The following is a 15,924-nucleotide window of genomic DNA, read 5'->3' as shown; positions in this document are numbered from 1 at the left end:
TTAGGGTTGGGTGCTCCACTATGATTTTTCGGCCTACCCTTGCGCCGATGGCCATTGTCCTGTGCGTTGGTATTAGCCACAAAATCTATGTTACCATCTGCTTTACGCTTGCCTCCTCCGCCATTGCCTACCCAGTGATGTTGCTGACCTTTGGAGCTGTTGTTCTTCTTCCCCTTCCCTGTCCTGTCATCATCAGATTCGGGATCCTTGGTACTATCAGAATCGGCATATTTTACCAAAGCGGCCATGAGGGTCCCCATGTCGGTGCAATGACGCTTCATCCGTCCCAATTTCAACTTCAGGGGCCCAAACCGGCAGTTGCCTTCTAGGGTTAATACTGTGGTGTCAGCGTTGATGCGGTCTGAGGAGTGCAACACTTGTGAAACCCGGCGCACCCAATGAGTCGTTGATTCTCCTTCCTCCTGGACGCATGCAGCTAAGTCCACTATCGACATAGGCTGTTTACAGGTATCCTTGAAATTGTTGATAAACCGGGCTCGTAATTGGGCCCATGAACTGATAGAATTAGCTGGCAAGCTTTTTAACCAAGTACGGGCCGTTCCTTCAAGCATCATGGTGAAGTATTTCGCACACGCCGTGTCATCCACATCAAGCATCTCCATGGCCATCTCATAGCTCTCTACCCATGTCTCTGGTGGTTGATCCGCCGTATAATTTGGTACCTTGCGCGGGCCTTTGAAATCCTTGGGCAGGCGCACGTTGCGTAAAGCGGGGATGAGGCAAGGCACCCCCAAAGAACTAGAAGTAACACCAGGTTCGATCGAAATGGTTGGACGAACCGGCGTGAGCTGCCGAGCCTGATGCTGTGCGGCTAACTCGGCCTCCCTGCGCGCTCGGGCCCGGTTCACCACTTCCTGAGCGTCATCAGCACCACCCGCCGGGTTGTTGCCACGGGTGCTCCACGTCGTTCATTACTCAACACTGTTGGTTCATCCATATGTCTGCTATAGCTCCGGCTTGGACGGGGGGTCGAGTGAATCTGGTCGCGGCTGTACGAGTACGCTTCCTATTGGGCCAAAGCTGTCCTCAGAAGTTCCTTGACCCGTCGCGTCTCTACTGCCTGCGGCGAGTCACCTTCAATTGGAATGGCCTCCAGTCGTGCAGCAGCGGCAACAAGATTGTCCATTGGGTTGGAGTAGTGACCTGGAGGTGTTAAAGCATCCTGGGGTATAATGGTGTTTTGACAAGGCGGGTCCATCTGACGGGGCCGAACCGGTGCACCGGTCCCAGGGGCTTCTGCCCGGTTCCCCTCCAGCGGATCGCTGGCTCTTGGTCCTGGAGTGTTGAAAAGGTCTCTGGCCTCGAAAACCGGAGGTAAGCAGGATCGGTGCTTCCTCCTCATGACTTCATGCGACGCACTCTGGTCCAACATAAGCCTGTAGGCCTGTGCATCTAAAGCGGCCCGCTCTGCGGCCATCCTGGTATCCTCAGTTGCCAGATCCGTCTTGGCCTGGGTGATTTGTTCCTTTACCTTTGCAATCTCCGTGTTGTGAACGTCCTGATCTGGCGGATTAACTTCCGCCATAAGCACAGCCAACGCATCAAACAGTTCTGATAGAACCTGAGCCGGCGGGCGTACAGGGCCTCCTGCCCCGGCAACCGTCGCCGCTGCTGAACCGGAGATCGTTGCCGCGGCTGTCGAAGAATGAAGCGCTGCTTGTGTTCCGGTCATGAATATTCCAACCCGGTTAGGCAGATCGGAGGGGTCCGGAATACTGTCGCCATCGGAACAGCTCTCAATCCGGCCATCTTGTAGTTGATAAAGAGATTCGGTTTCTCCAGTTGAAGATTCGTCACCGGAACAAACGACAGTCGCCCCGCGAAGCTCCGATCTGTCCTCATAACTTCCTCCATGGATCACTCCCACAAAGGTACGCTTCATGGCCGGTTTAACCCAGGTGGATTGCGCACACTGAGCCGTCTCGACGAGGTCGATGCAGATGTCCGGCTCAGGGCCCGGTTCTCCGATCTTGCCAATGAAAACGTGAATGCTACCAAAGGGGACCCAGTACCCATACACAATTGAACCGGCCTCGGGGCCCCAGCCTGCGTCGTCGATGTAGAGCTTGCCGCGACGACTCTTAGTCATCCGGCCTACAGCGTAGCCCTCGAGTCCTTCAAAGCGGCCCTCCAAGAACCGGAAACCATCGTGCGATAGCCCCACGGTGGGCGCCAACTGTCATGGTTTTGTCACGGCAGATGTCCTAGAGAAAGGACTTAGTCGTGGAGCCATCGCGACGGGTTAGCTTGAAGGGGTTAAAGCGGATACAAGGACGCAAGAGAGTTTATACTAGTTCGGCCCCTTCGATGAAGGTAAAAGCCTACGTCTAGTTGTGATGGAATTGATGGGTGTTTCGATGACTAGGGAGCAAACAAGCTTCGCCTCTGTCTCGAGTTGTTGTCTGTCCTTGAACCGCCGCCGGGTCGTCCCCTTATATACATGGGTGACGCCCGTCGATTTACAGAGTCCCAACACCGGCTCATAGATGTATCCGGTTTGGTCTCTACTTATTCCTAACTTACAATACAAGTTACATATTGACACCGGTTTACGGCTACAGGCTCTCAACCGATTATGGGTCTTGAGCCCCCATCTACCTTCATGGGCTTTAACATGCTTAACTACTGATGAAGTTAATCCGGCCCAGATAGGCCGGTTTACGCCCAGTAGTAATATCCCCAACACAGACGATGATGGATACCGTAACACCGAGAGGGCCCAAAGATATCTCTCCATCGACGGAGGAGAAAATCCCAATCTTGAGCTATCAAGTTACTTAACATACTTTTCCATGAACCCGTAAGCTGCCGTAATAGACACCCATTTACGGATGACGATTAACAAACCCCAAAGTTCATGAAGCAAGCATGAAGAAACTCGATACTCTCATAGTCTAAGGAATTATGCAAACATAAACTTCTTGTGTTATTAACCATTAACTTGTGACAAATGTATCTCATAGCATAACATCAATTCGGGTCGATTCAACACAAATGTTCTCTTAACACTGTGCCCTCAAAGTTGCTGGCATAGACATGCCCATGACCAGGAAAACAGAATCATCATGCAATACTTGAGCTAGTCTTAGAGGCCAGACTAGGAATACTTCTTACCGTTTATTATTCCACACGTGCATATGAGTCTTCCTTTGAGCCTCGTGTTATTGCAGGCTCGAGAAGCATAGCAGTTATAGCATGGAACATAAACATAATGATGAACATGGAGATAAGTAATAGCATTTATTATTGCCTCTAGGGCATATCTCCTACAATATCCAAAGTTGTAACTCGGGTCGTACTGAGATGCAGCAGCTACTGCCTGACGAGCTACAGCTTGGAGGCGAGCTGCCTCCGTCCTCCTCTCGTACTCGTTCGCCTCCTCCCTGGTTATAACATATCTCCTTTTTGCCTCAAAGTCAAAGAAAGTAGGAGCAGGGTGATACGTCTCCAACGTATCTATAATTTTTGATTGCTCCATGCTATATTATCTACTGTTTTGGACAATATTGGGCTTTATTATCCACTTTTATATTATTTTGGGACTAACCTATTAACCGGAGGCCCAGCCCAGAATTGCTGTTTTTTTGCCTATTTCAGTGTTTCGAAGAAAAGGAATATCAAACGGAGTCGAAACGGAATGAAACCAACTGGAGAGAAGTTATTTTTGGAAGGAAAGCTACCGGAAAAACTTGGAGTGCACGTCAGGAAAGGAACGAGGGAGCCATGAGGCAGGGGGCACGCCCACCCCCCTAGGGCGCGCCCTCCACCCTCGTGGGCCCCTCGTGCCTCCCCTGACGTATCTCTTTCACCCATATACACCCACGTACCCTAAAACTACCGCAGAGCACAATAGATCGGGAGTTCCGCCGCCAGAAGCTTCCGTAGCCACCGAAAGCCAATCTAGACCCGTTCCGGCACCCTGCCGGAGGGGGCAACCCCTCTCCGGTGGCCATCTTCATCATCCCGGTGCTCTCCATGATGAGGAGGGAGTAGTTCTCCCTTGGGGCTGAGGGTATGTATCAATAGCTATGTGTTTGATCTCTCTCTCTCTCTCGTGTTCTTGAGGTGATACAATCTTGATGTATCGCGAGCTTTGCTATTATAGTTGGATCTTATGATGTTTTCTCCCCCCTCTACTCTCTTGTAATGGATTGAGTTTCCCTTTTGAAGTTATCTTATCGGATTGAGTCTTTAAAGATTTGAGAACACTTGATGTATGTCTTGCCGTGCGTATCTATGGTGACAATGGGATATCACGTGATTCACTTGATGTATGTTTTGGTGACCAACTTGCGGGTTCCGCCCATGAACCTATGCATAGGGGTTGGCACACGTTTTCGTCGTGATTCTCCGGTAGGAACTTTGGGGCACTCTTTGAAGTTCTTTGTGTTGGTTTGAGTAGATGAATCTGAGATTGTGTGATGCATATCGTATGATCATACCCACGGATACTTGATGTGACATTGGAGTATCTAGGTGACATTAGGGTTTTGGTTGATTTGTGTCTTAAGGTGTTATTCTAGTACAAACTCTAGGGCTGTTTGTGACACTTATAGGAATAGCCCAACGGATTGATTGGAAAGAATAACTTTGAGGTGGTTTCGTACCCTACCATAATCTCTTCGTTTGTTCTCCGCTATTAGTGACTTTGGAGTGACTCTTTGTTGAATGTTGAGGGATAGTTATGTGATCCAATTATATTATTATTGTTGAGAGGACTTACAATAGCGAAAGTATGAACCCTGGGCCTTATTTCCTAGCATTGCAATACCGTTTACTCTCACTTTTATCATTATTTACCTTGCTGTTTTTATAAATTCAGATTACAAAAACCTTTATCTACTATCCATATACCACTTGTATCAGTATCTTTTCGCCAAACTAGTGCACATATACAATTTACCATTGTATTGGGTGTGTTGGGGACACAAGAGACTCTTTGTTATTTGGTTGCAGGGTTGCTTGAGAGAGACCATCTTCATCCTACGCCTCCTACGGATTGATAAACCTTAGATCATCCACTTGAGGGAAATTTACTACTGTCCTACAAACCTCTGCACTTGGAGGCCCAACAATGTCTATAAGAAGAAGGTTGTGTAGTAGACATCAAGCTCTTTTCTGGCGCCGCTACCGGGGAGGTTAGCTCTTGAAGGTATATCTTTAGATCTTGCAATCGAGTCTTTTAGTTTCTTGTTTTATCACTAGTTTAGTTTATAAAAGAAAACTATAAAAAATGGAATTGAGTTTGTCTCATATGCTTCACCTTTTTAATATCTTTCGTGAGTATGATGGAAAAGATAATTGTGCTCAAGTGCTAGAAGAAATCTATAAAATGTTTGGCACTAAATATTTGAATGATGAGCATGATTGCAATGTTTTTAGTACGAATTCTTTGAATATCCATGATACTAATGATGATTGCACTAGTTATGATGAAAATGTCTCCTATAAACATGTCAATTTTTGTGGAGTACATTGGGTTTGTAAGTACACACCAAATAGGGAAGGTAGATATTGCAAGAGGCATAAGTACTTAGAAACTAAATTATTGCAAGAAAGGCTAGATGAATGTGCTGAAAATTTAAATTATCTTGGCCATACTTGTGAGCTTTGCAATGAACATGATCATTACAGTACCCAATGCAAATTGTTTCATGATCGTATCATGTCCAAAAATTATGATGACTTGATTTCCCTTGCACATCATAATGAACCTAATTTGCTTATGGGTTACGAAGAAATGAAACGTATAATTAATTATCTTCCGGAATTTGCCCGTTATAAACTTCTTAGATTTGATCTAGAGAAAATTTATATGTATTGTGCGGTGAATTATATTGAAAATCCTTATATTACCAACTACATAAAGAAAAGAAAACAAATAGAGGATGAAAAGAATACTAATGAAAGGGAAGAGACTTCCCAATATCCTTCTATTATTTCTTATGATGAATCAGGTAACGAGGAGGAGCCTCCTATTCAACCAATCTCATTAACTAGATCGGTATCGCGCCTTGGCGCGAGGGTACCGGTAGCAACGCTTTGGTTGCTAAGTCAGTAGTAATTGGCACGAGGGTAGCGGTAGCAACGCTTTTGTTCCTAAGTCAGTAATAATCCTGGTTTAGCATATACGATAATAATACAATGAAGAAGAAACATTCAATTGTGATAGGAGCAGGACATAGTGATGTTCAATATCAGCATAAAACTATAACAATGCAGCCACTCGACAGGAAGTTCATAAGACCACTCAACAGGAAGTTCGAAAACAAAAGCGCAGCCACTCAACAGGAAGTGCGGCTTACCGCACCTAACCTGACCCGTCATATCCAGCCGCCCAAACGGTAATACATGACTATAACAACCACAATGAGTCTGCCATTGCATGTATATACATATACCACAATGAGCATTACATTGCAATATATACACTTGCACATTGGCTGATAACACGTTTTAGGGTGGAAGGTAAGGCAAAACTCAATACAACTTATCAACCACTATCATTATCACTTAATGTCTCAAAAGTGGTATGCTGGCCAATAAAAAATGGGTAACTCATGTTACAAAAAAGACAGCAATTCTTTAATAGGGTAGAGAGCAAGCTTTGCTAAAGTTACTTCATATGGGTCAATCGCGAGGATCTATATGCTCATTGCAAATAAAATAGCATGTGACAATGATATTGTGGAGTTGTTTCATGGGGAGCAAGTTCTTGATGTTTCTTCCTGTAGTTTGTCAAGTATTACAGGGTGTTGCAGTTCCAATTCCTTATTTCAAACTGCAAAACAGAACCACGATGAAAAAAAGATCAGCGAATTGGTGCAAGAATATCGAACAAAAATACGCACTTTCACTTTAACTTATCTTTGATATCTACTAAGGCTATTTTTTGGTTTACCTATTATTTCTTTTGCAAGTCGGTCATATAAGAACAAAGATAAATCACAGATGACATATACGACAAAATATTATAGAAATGTAGAAATAATAACTGACTGAAAGAGAAAGCTACTTAAAAACGCTTAATTAGACTGAGCACATACATAACTGGAAGGGAAATGATTTTTCCTTAGACAATGAAATTTCATTATAAGATGAAACAACAGAAGATAACTATCTGGCTAACGATGATTGGTTCGCTCATATATGTAGCTATTTCAATACCCCTTAAAAAGAAAAACAGGAATAGAAGGTTTCTGACAGGGATCTCCATAACCTGGAACATGCAAAATCGTCAGAAGTTAACTTTGCAAATAGTTTTCCGTGTAAAAGTTAATTTTGCAATGCAGTGAACATTATGGGCTAGTAAATTCAAATAACTCTAAAGTGAAACAAATAGATAGATCATCAAATTTGCATAATTTGTTACCAACTACAATCTAAATATCCTTGCACACGGATCATCTTAGTAGATTGCTGAACTAACAGAAGTTGTAGTACGCCAGTACACTTAAATATATTTTAGAGCAGATTAATCTTAGATAGGCAACCAGAGAACAGCCGCTAGACTCCACAGCCGTAGATAGGCACATAAGGAGCTACCTGCATAATGGTCTGGAACTTGTTGCGCACATCACAGAGCTCACTCGGTCACTCCTACCAAGAGCCAATGCCATGAGGCATCTAAAATAATGCGAACATACCAAACCATCAAATTCTGGAGAGATTAAGCGAACTGAACTGAAATGGTTCAGAGATTGTAAACCTTTGTTTGGGAAATAAAAAATCAAGCTATTTAAGAATTCAGTCGTGCTATAAGCAGAAGTCTAGAAACAACAAGTTACAGGAGGCGTATTCAGATAATGAACCAAGTTCTACCAATCACGTGATTGCAGATGAAGTGAACAGGCAGGTCCGTTCTTAATTATATTTATTGGCATGAGCTAATATAGTGCCATACAAGACAAAATAAGCTGGCAGGTTTACATAAAAAAATTGAACAACAGAGAGTGGAGAATAATTATTGTGCAGCATATATAATAAGGTATTGAGTACCGACCCTTCTTTGCTTTTTGCCTCATAGAACTGGCGGAAGCGCATGCAGGTGAGCCTCACTTTCTGAGCACTAACACTGAAATATGCAGAAAAAGCACCGACCAGGAAATTAGAAATTTCTAAAATTATTCAACTTTGTGCATGATGATACTTGATACACATAAGCAATGCCAAAAAATATGCTAAGAGCCTCGGAAGCAAGACAACAAATAAATTCACAAAATGATAAAGTTTTCCTTCCCAGGCCATAAACCATTGGCAGGAAAACTGATAATTTCATTACTAAACTTGACTCTCCTACATGGATACAGGGCAGGGCAAACGACCTGAACTGCGTGCCCATGGCGTAGACAACGACACATCCGAATAGAAACATCAATGCCATGGACAGAGCAGAAAAATAGGCATTAGGGTTTCATAGAATAGCAAATCATTAATAGCAGAAATTTTGCAAATCAACATTTTTTCCCTTGCCAAGCTACATTAATGCTATTGGCTGAATAGCAGATTCGATAGTACCAGAAATGTTTGCAAAACGACAGGAACGGCATGCCCACTGCACCAACACACCTGAATAGAAACAACCTCGATGCCATACAGACCAAAAAAACCACCATTGGTGTTACGTAGAATAGCAGATCACTAACACCTTGCCGTTGCCGGCCCATAAAGTTGCCATTGGCAGGAGTAGACAGCTCATTGCACGAAATACAGCTAAACTCAGCTCTCCTACTTATGACTATACAACAGCAGCAAACGACAGAAACCGCATGCCCATAACGTACACACACTGCACCAACATATCCGAATAGAACAACATAGATGTGTTAGGCTGCACAATGTTTAGAAAAATTATACCTCAAAGGGCAACTGCTTAAACTATTGAGTACAAAATTAAAGCATGGATGCGTTAGGCGGCACAATGTTCATATAAATCTCCTTATTAATGTACAATCTGGAATGATATTACAGGAAGAAAGGGGTAGTTGTAAGAAAATGACATTCATGCCAACCACAAAAAAGGAAATAATCCTCAATGCAAGGCTAATATCATTTATCTATTGCCAATCACCATGTCCAATAAAAATATTAAATTGCATATGATTTATAATCTGAACATATATACTTTCCAGTCACATGGCATGATCTTTTTAACAGAACTAAAACCTCCAAAGTTATGTCAATGATTAAATATGGCATTAGTGTAATATATGGTAATGGCGTGGTTTCTGAAGCACATTCCTCGCAGGCCTCACGGCAACTAACACAAAAAAAAAAAATATTGTACTACGTTTTCAAGATTGTTTAGGATATTTCACTGGTAGCAAAGAATTTTGTTAAATGAAATAAAAGGATATGACATACCAAAGGAGATAGATATCAACATGTCCAGGAAGAAAAGAACGACTCTCAGTTCATATGTTTCAGGTATTAGCCACAAACGTGTATCTCATATACATGTAAACAAAACAATATGTACAAAGAAATTTCTCTTTTGGGCTAGGTAAAATAATCGCTTTAGTTCTGAAGTAAAAAAGAAAATCTTCAGTTTACGTGCATCTCATATGAAAACAGCAGGCCCCTGATACTCCATCACACAAATAGAGTGAACAAATAAAGGAACAAGCATTCATGCGTAGTCAGAACAGTTTATCACAAAGTACAACCAAAGGGTGTGGCTTACCTTATGAATGAACCAAACGGCACCAACAGTACCCAACAGCCTCCAACAGCATAAATGGCCTCAACGTCTCACCTCCAAACTGAAACAAACAATCAAGCAGAAAGTAAGTTATGTTATACTGAAACAAACAGTATACAGCTGTAGCTTAACTCAGCAGCACATATTAGAAAATATCAAAATAGTAAGTTATGTTATGCTAAGCTCAAAAGCATGCATTGATGCTTACCTAATGTCTCGGACGGATCCACCGACAGACCGTTCTTTCCTTCAGGTACTCCCATTTTCTCAACCAAGACCCACAAGAAACCAACCAACAAATTAATCATCATGGAAGCCTAAGAATGGAATGTCTTCCAACATCAGTACTATCTGAATTTGGACTGACACAACCAAAACTCTAGTGATAACTGTATCCTAAATTGTTCAGTTGCGGACCAAGTAAGCACCACCATATTCTCAAATTAACACTGTGAAATTCAAGAAAACTGAGAATAGCATGAACTGTATCAATCCTCACCTTTAAAGCAGCCTCGGTCGGCATTCCGGTGGAAACATACTGGTTTGAATAATGTGAGACACTGGCATCATTGCACACAGCGGCAACCTTCGCAATCATCTCAAGATTTGCATCCATCCTCCCTACAGGCCAGTAGTAAATTTTGCCATCATGGGAATCATGCGACGTGCCGTCCACCTTGAAGCTCCTAACTTTCCCTGGGGCATCACCGATCGCAGCGAGCTTTGAGACTGACATCTGGTTGGTGGTCAGTGTCCCAGTCTTGTCAGAGCAGATCACGGTGGTGCAGCCCGGAGTCTCCGCACTGGGCAGCTTTCTCACGAGCGCATTCTTGGCGGCCATCTTCCTGGTTCCGAGGGCGAGGCAGGCGGTGATCACGGCAGGCAATCCCTCGGGTATGGCGGCGACGGCAAGCGCCACGGCGATCTCAAAGTAGTATGTGCACTTCTCAAACGAAAAGCGTATGTTCCTGGGCACCCATTCGTCGAGCTCGAAGGTCAAAAAGTACTTGACATTGATGAGCCACACGAGGATGCATATGAGGCCGATGATCTTGGTGAGTGCCTCGCCGAACGTCCTCCTGCGACAGCCAATCGAACCACTATCTGCGGGAAGGCAAGGCCAAACCACACCAATATCTGTACCTGGAAAGCAAATTAGGCAGCACACAAACAAAATAGTGTCAATTGAGTGAAGAAAAAGGAAGAAAAAACAAAATATGGAAGAAGAAAAAGAAAAACATACTGGAAAGCTAAATCCCCTTCTTAATAAGGTAAACTGATCGGCCACTCTGTTCATGAGCCCACCCTGACAATTTATCAAACACCTATCATGCAATACATTCATGCTGAACCAGGAGGTGCCACATCAGTGGCAAGAACCAGGGTCCAGGGCTGCAAGCTATGTGGCGGGCTGCCCAGAGATCTCATCCAGCTCCGCAACGATGGCCACCTGCAAGGCAAGGTAATGAGAGAGAGAGAGAGAGACCACCTATTCTGCGGACGACACCAGAGTGGATCTTGCTGATCTCGGTGGCCATCCCGGTGCGCACGACGAGGCAGACGGCGCTGCCATTGACGACGGTGGTGCCCGCGAACACGATGCACTCCTTGGCCTGGATGTCAGCATCCTCGACCGGCACGGCATGCGCAGCCTTGTTGACAGAGTTTCTCACCCGTGAGCGACCCCTGCTCGACGCGGAGCATGGAGGAGATGAGCCTGAGGACGCGCATATCGTTGGGCACCTTGTCCCAGATGCGGAGCTGCACGACGTCCCCGGGGAAGAGCTCGCCGACGGGGAGGGCAGGCGCCCACTCGCCGTCGCGCCGCACGGCAGCGCGGTCGGACTGGATCTGGCGCAGCGCCTCGAGCGCCTTCTCAGCGTTGGTCTCCTGCCAGAAGCCGACGGCGGCGTTTACGATGAGGCTGAGGAAGATGACGAGCAGCTCGACGAAGGCCGGGGGCCGCGGCGATGGAGATGGCGCGCTCCGCCTGGATCTCCTCCTCCGCTCCGACCATGGACGCGCCCTCTGCGGGGTCGGAGCAGGAGGGCTCGGGAGCCGACGACGCGCCCTGAGATGCGAGCGGCAACGACGTCGGCGGCGCGATGGCAGGGGGTGTGCGGGCGGCTGGAGAGGAGATCGAGCGAGGGAGAGAGAGGGGCTGGGGGGAGGGGGCGAATGGGAGGACGAAGAGGTCGCTGTCCTCACCTCATCCACCGACGGGCCAACCAGCGACGGCCACGCACGAGGCCTGGACGCGAAAAGACCAAACTAACCTCGGCGGAGGCAAGATATTACGTGCGGTGGCGCGGGATATTTACCCGCCGGTGCGCGCGGCGGGACGAACAGGCCACACCCGCAGCCACGGTCACTGACAAACGCGGCCCACCCGCGAGCGGCCCCACAGGTCAGCGAGTCCAGGTCGAACAGGCGAAGTAAGCGGCAGCGCGTGGAGGCAGTAACTATTCATTGCTACAGCGCCGTTTTTTGATCCGGCGGCCCAGATCGTCCAGAGGCTTGATCCGACAGCTAGAATCGCATCAGGAAAACGAATCTGACGGCCAGAATCCACTGAGCTCTGAGGAGGCGTGGGAGTGACTCGATCCCTTATTTCTCAATAAAGAGCTCCAAAAAGAGGATTGAACCCACATATTATGTGGTGAAGAAGAAGAAAAGAAAAAAAAAGAGAGGTAAAAAGATATCTCCCCTAAATAGTGCTTCTCCTATCATTATTGTGCCTCATGAAAATATAATTGTGGAAGATAATGATACTTCTTGTGATCTTGAAAATCTTTTTGGCACTTGCTTGGACGAATATGATAATTGCTATACTATTGGCGCTATCCATACTATTAATGATGAGAGTGATTATGCTTATGATATGAAAAGGCCCAAGCTTGGGGATGCTATGTTTGATGAAGATGATGTTTTTGAGAATATATTTGCTGCAATTAACGTTTGTCCCACCAAGCTTGGGGATGCTACGCTTAATGAAGATGCTATTTTTAGTCTCCCAAGTTTTGATATGCAAATTTATAATGATGATAGCATGCCTCTTACTTATGATAATTATTGTGATGATACATATGCTATAAAAAGTAGTGATGATTATATTTATAAAACTTGTCATGATTATGATTATCCTTTCTGAACATTACTCTTTTAATGTGGAAACAATTTATAGTATTCGAGTTTCTTATGATACTCCCACTATTCCGAATGAGAAGAATTTTGCTTATGTGGAGAGTAATAAAATTTCTATGCTTGTAGATCATGAAAAGAATGCTTTAGGTGCTGTTATATTGTTGAATTCGGAATATATGCTTGTAGGAATTGCAATAATATCAAGTTTCCTCTCTATGTGCTTAAAGTTTTGAAGTTATGCTTGTTTTACCTTCCTATGCAAGTTGATTCTTGTTCCCACAAGTTGTTTGCTCACAAAATCCCTATGCATAGGAAGTATGTTAGACTTAAATGTGCTAGTCATATTCTTCATGATGCTCTCTTTACGTTACAATTCTTATCCTTTATGTGAGCATCATTGAAATCATCATGCCTAGCTAGGGGCGTTAAACGATAGCGCTTGTTGGGAGGCAACCCAATTTTATTTTTGTTCCTTACTTTTTGTTCCTGTTTAGTAATAAATAATTCATCTAGCCTCTGTTTAGATGTGGTTTTATGTGTTTAATTAGTGTTTGTGCCAAGTAGAACCTTTGGGAAGACTTGGGGAAAGTCTTGTTGATCATGCTGTCAAAAACAGAAACTTTAGCGCTCATGAGAATTGCTGCCATTTTTATTTGGAGAGTGATATTTAGTTAATTATTTTTGAAGATGATTAATAGATAAATTCCTCAGTTCCAGCAATTTATTTTAGAATTTTCGGGGTTCCAGAAGTATACGTTTGATTCAGATTACTACAGACTGTTCTGTTTTTGACAGATTCTGTTTTTCATGTGTTGTTTACTTATTTTGATGAATCTATGGCTAGTATAGAGAAGTTGGAATACAGTAGGTTTAACACCAATATAAATAAATAATGAGTTCACTACAGTACCTCAAAGTGGTGATTTACTTTCTTATACTAACGGAGCTTACGAGTTTTCTGTTAAGTTTTGTGTTGTGAAGTTTTCAAGTTTTGGGTAAGGATTCGATGGACTATGGAATAAGGAGTGGCAAGAGCCTAAGCTTGGGGATGCCGAAGGCACCCCAAGGTAATATTCAAGGATAGCCAAGAACCTAAGCTTGGGGATGCCTTCTGGGCATCCCCTCTTTCGTCTTCGTTCATCGGTGACTTTACTTGAAGCTATATTTTTATTCGCCACATGATATGTGTTTTGCTTGGAGCGTCATTTTATTTTACTTAGTTTTGCTTGCTGTTTGAATAAACTACCAAGGTCTGAAATTCTTAAATGTTAGAGAGTCTTCACATAGTTGCATTATTATTCAACTACTCATTGATCTTCACTCAAATCTTTCGGAGTAGTTTGTCATTTGCTCTAGTGCTTCACTTATATATTTTAGAGCATGGTGGTAGTTTTATTTTGAAGAAATAGATGAACTCTCATGGTTCACTTATTTTGAGAGTCTTAATAGCATGGTAATTTGCTTAAAATCCTAATATGCTAGGTATTCAAGATTAGTAAAAACTTTCATATAGAGTATTAAATACTAAGAGAAGTTTGATGCTTGATGATTGTTTTGAGATATGGAGGTAATAATATCAAAGTCGTGCTAGTTGAGTAGTTGTGAATTTGAGAAATGCTTGTGTTGAAGTTTTCAAGTCCTGTAGCATGCACGTATGGTAAATGTTGTGTAACAAATTTGAAACATGAGGTGTTATTTGATTGTCCTCCTTATGAGTGGCGGTCGGGGACGAGCGATGGTCTTTTCCTACCAATCTATCCCCCTAGGAGCATGCGCGTAGTGCCGAGGTTTTTGATGACTTGTAGATTTTTGCAATAAGTATGTGAGTTCTTTATGACTAATGTTGAGTCCATGGATTATACGCACTCTCACCCTTCCATCCTTGCTAGCCTCTTCGGTACCGTGCATTGCCCTTTCTCACATTGAGAGTTGGCGCAAACTTCGCCGGTGCATCCAAACCCCGTGATATGATACGCTCTGTCACACATAAACCTCCTTATATCTTCCTCAAAACAGCCACCATACCTACCTATTATGGCATTTCCTTAGCCATTCCGAGATATATTGCCATGCAACTTTCCATCATTCCGTTCATCATGACACATGCATCATTGTCATATTGCTTAGCATGATCATGTAGTTGACATACTATTTGTGGCAAAGGCACCGTTCATAATTCCTTCATACATGTCACTCTTGGTTCATTGCATATCCCGGTACACCGCCGGAGGCATTCATATAGAGTCATACTTTGTTCTAGTATCGAGTTGTAATCATTGAGTTGTAAATAAATAGAAGTGTGATGATCATCATTCAATAGAGCATTGTCCAAAAAAAATGAGAAAGGTCAAAGAAAAAAAAGGCCCACAAAAAAAGAAAATAAATAAATAGGGGCGATGCTACTATCCGTTTTCCACACTTGTGCTTCAAAGTAGCACCATGTTCTTCATATAGAGAGTCTCTTGAGTTATCACTTTCATATACTAGTGGGATGTTTCATTATAGAACTTGGCTTGTATATTCCAACAATGGGCCTCCTCAAGTGACCTAGGTCTTCGTGAGCAAGCAAGTTGGATGCACACCCACTAGTTTCTTTTGTTGAGCTTTCATACATTTATAGCTCTAGTGCATCCGTTGCATGGCAATCCCTACTCCTTGCATTAACATCAATCGATGGGCATCCCCATAGCCCATTGATTAGCCTCGTTGATGTGAGACTTTCTCCTTTTTGTCTTCTCCACATAACCCCCATCATTATATTCTATTCCACCCATAGTGCTATGTCCATGGCTCGCACTCATATATTGTGTGAAAGTTTATAGGTTTGAGATTACTAAAGTATGAAACAATTGCTTGGCTTGTCATCGGGGTTGTGCATGATTAGAGCATTCTTGTGTGACGGAAATGAAACATGACTAAACCATATGATTTTGTAGGGATGAACTTTCTTTCGCCATGTTATTTTGAGAAAGACATAATTGCTTAGTTAGTATGCTTGAAGTATTTTTATTTTTATGTCAATATGAACTTTTATCTTGAATCTTTCAGATCTGAATATT

The 15,924-nt window shown here is 43.5% G+C and overlaps 1 pseudogene; it reads right to left on the bottom strand.

Annotated features, from left to right (window-relative positions):
* Positions 1 to 6,377: 6,377 nt before the first annotated feature.
* Positions 6,378 to 15,924, bottom strand: part of LOC125532754 — a 26,919-nt pseudogene continuing 17,372 nt past the window's right edge.

The sequence above is a fragment of the Triticum urartu genome, chromosome 1, assembly GCF_003073215.2.
Source record: "Triticum urartu cultivar G1812 chromosome 1, Tu2.1, whole genome shotgun sequence".
Classification (NCBI taxonomy): Eukaryota; Viridiplantae; Streptophyta; class Magnoliopsida; order Poales; family Poaceae; genus Triticum; species Triticum urartu.
The sequence above is the reverse complement of the archived record's forward strand: the minus strand, read 5'-3'. Positions and strand labels throughout refer to the sequence as shown.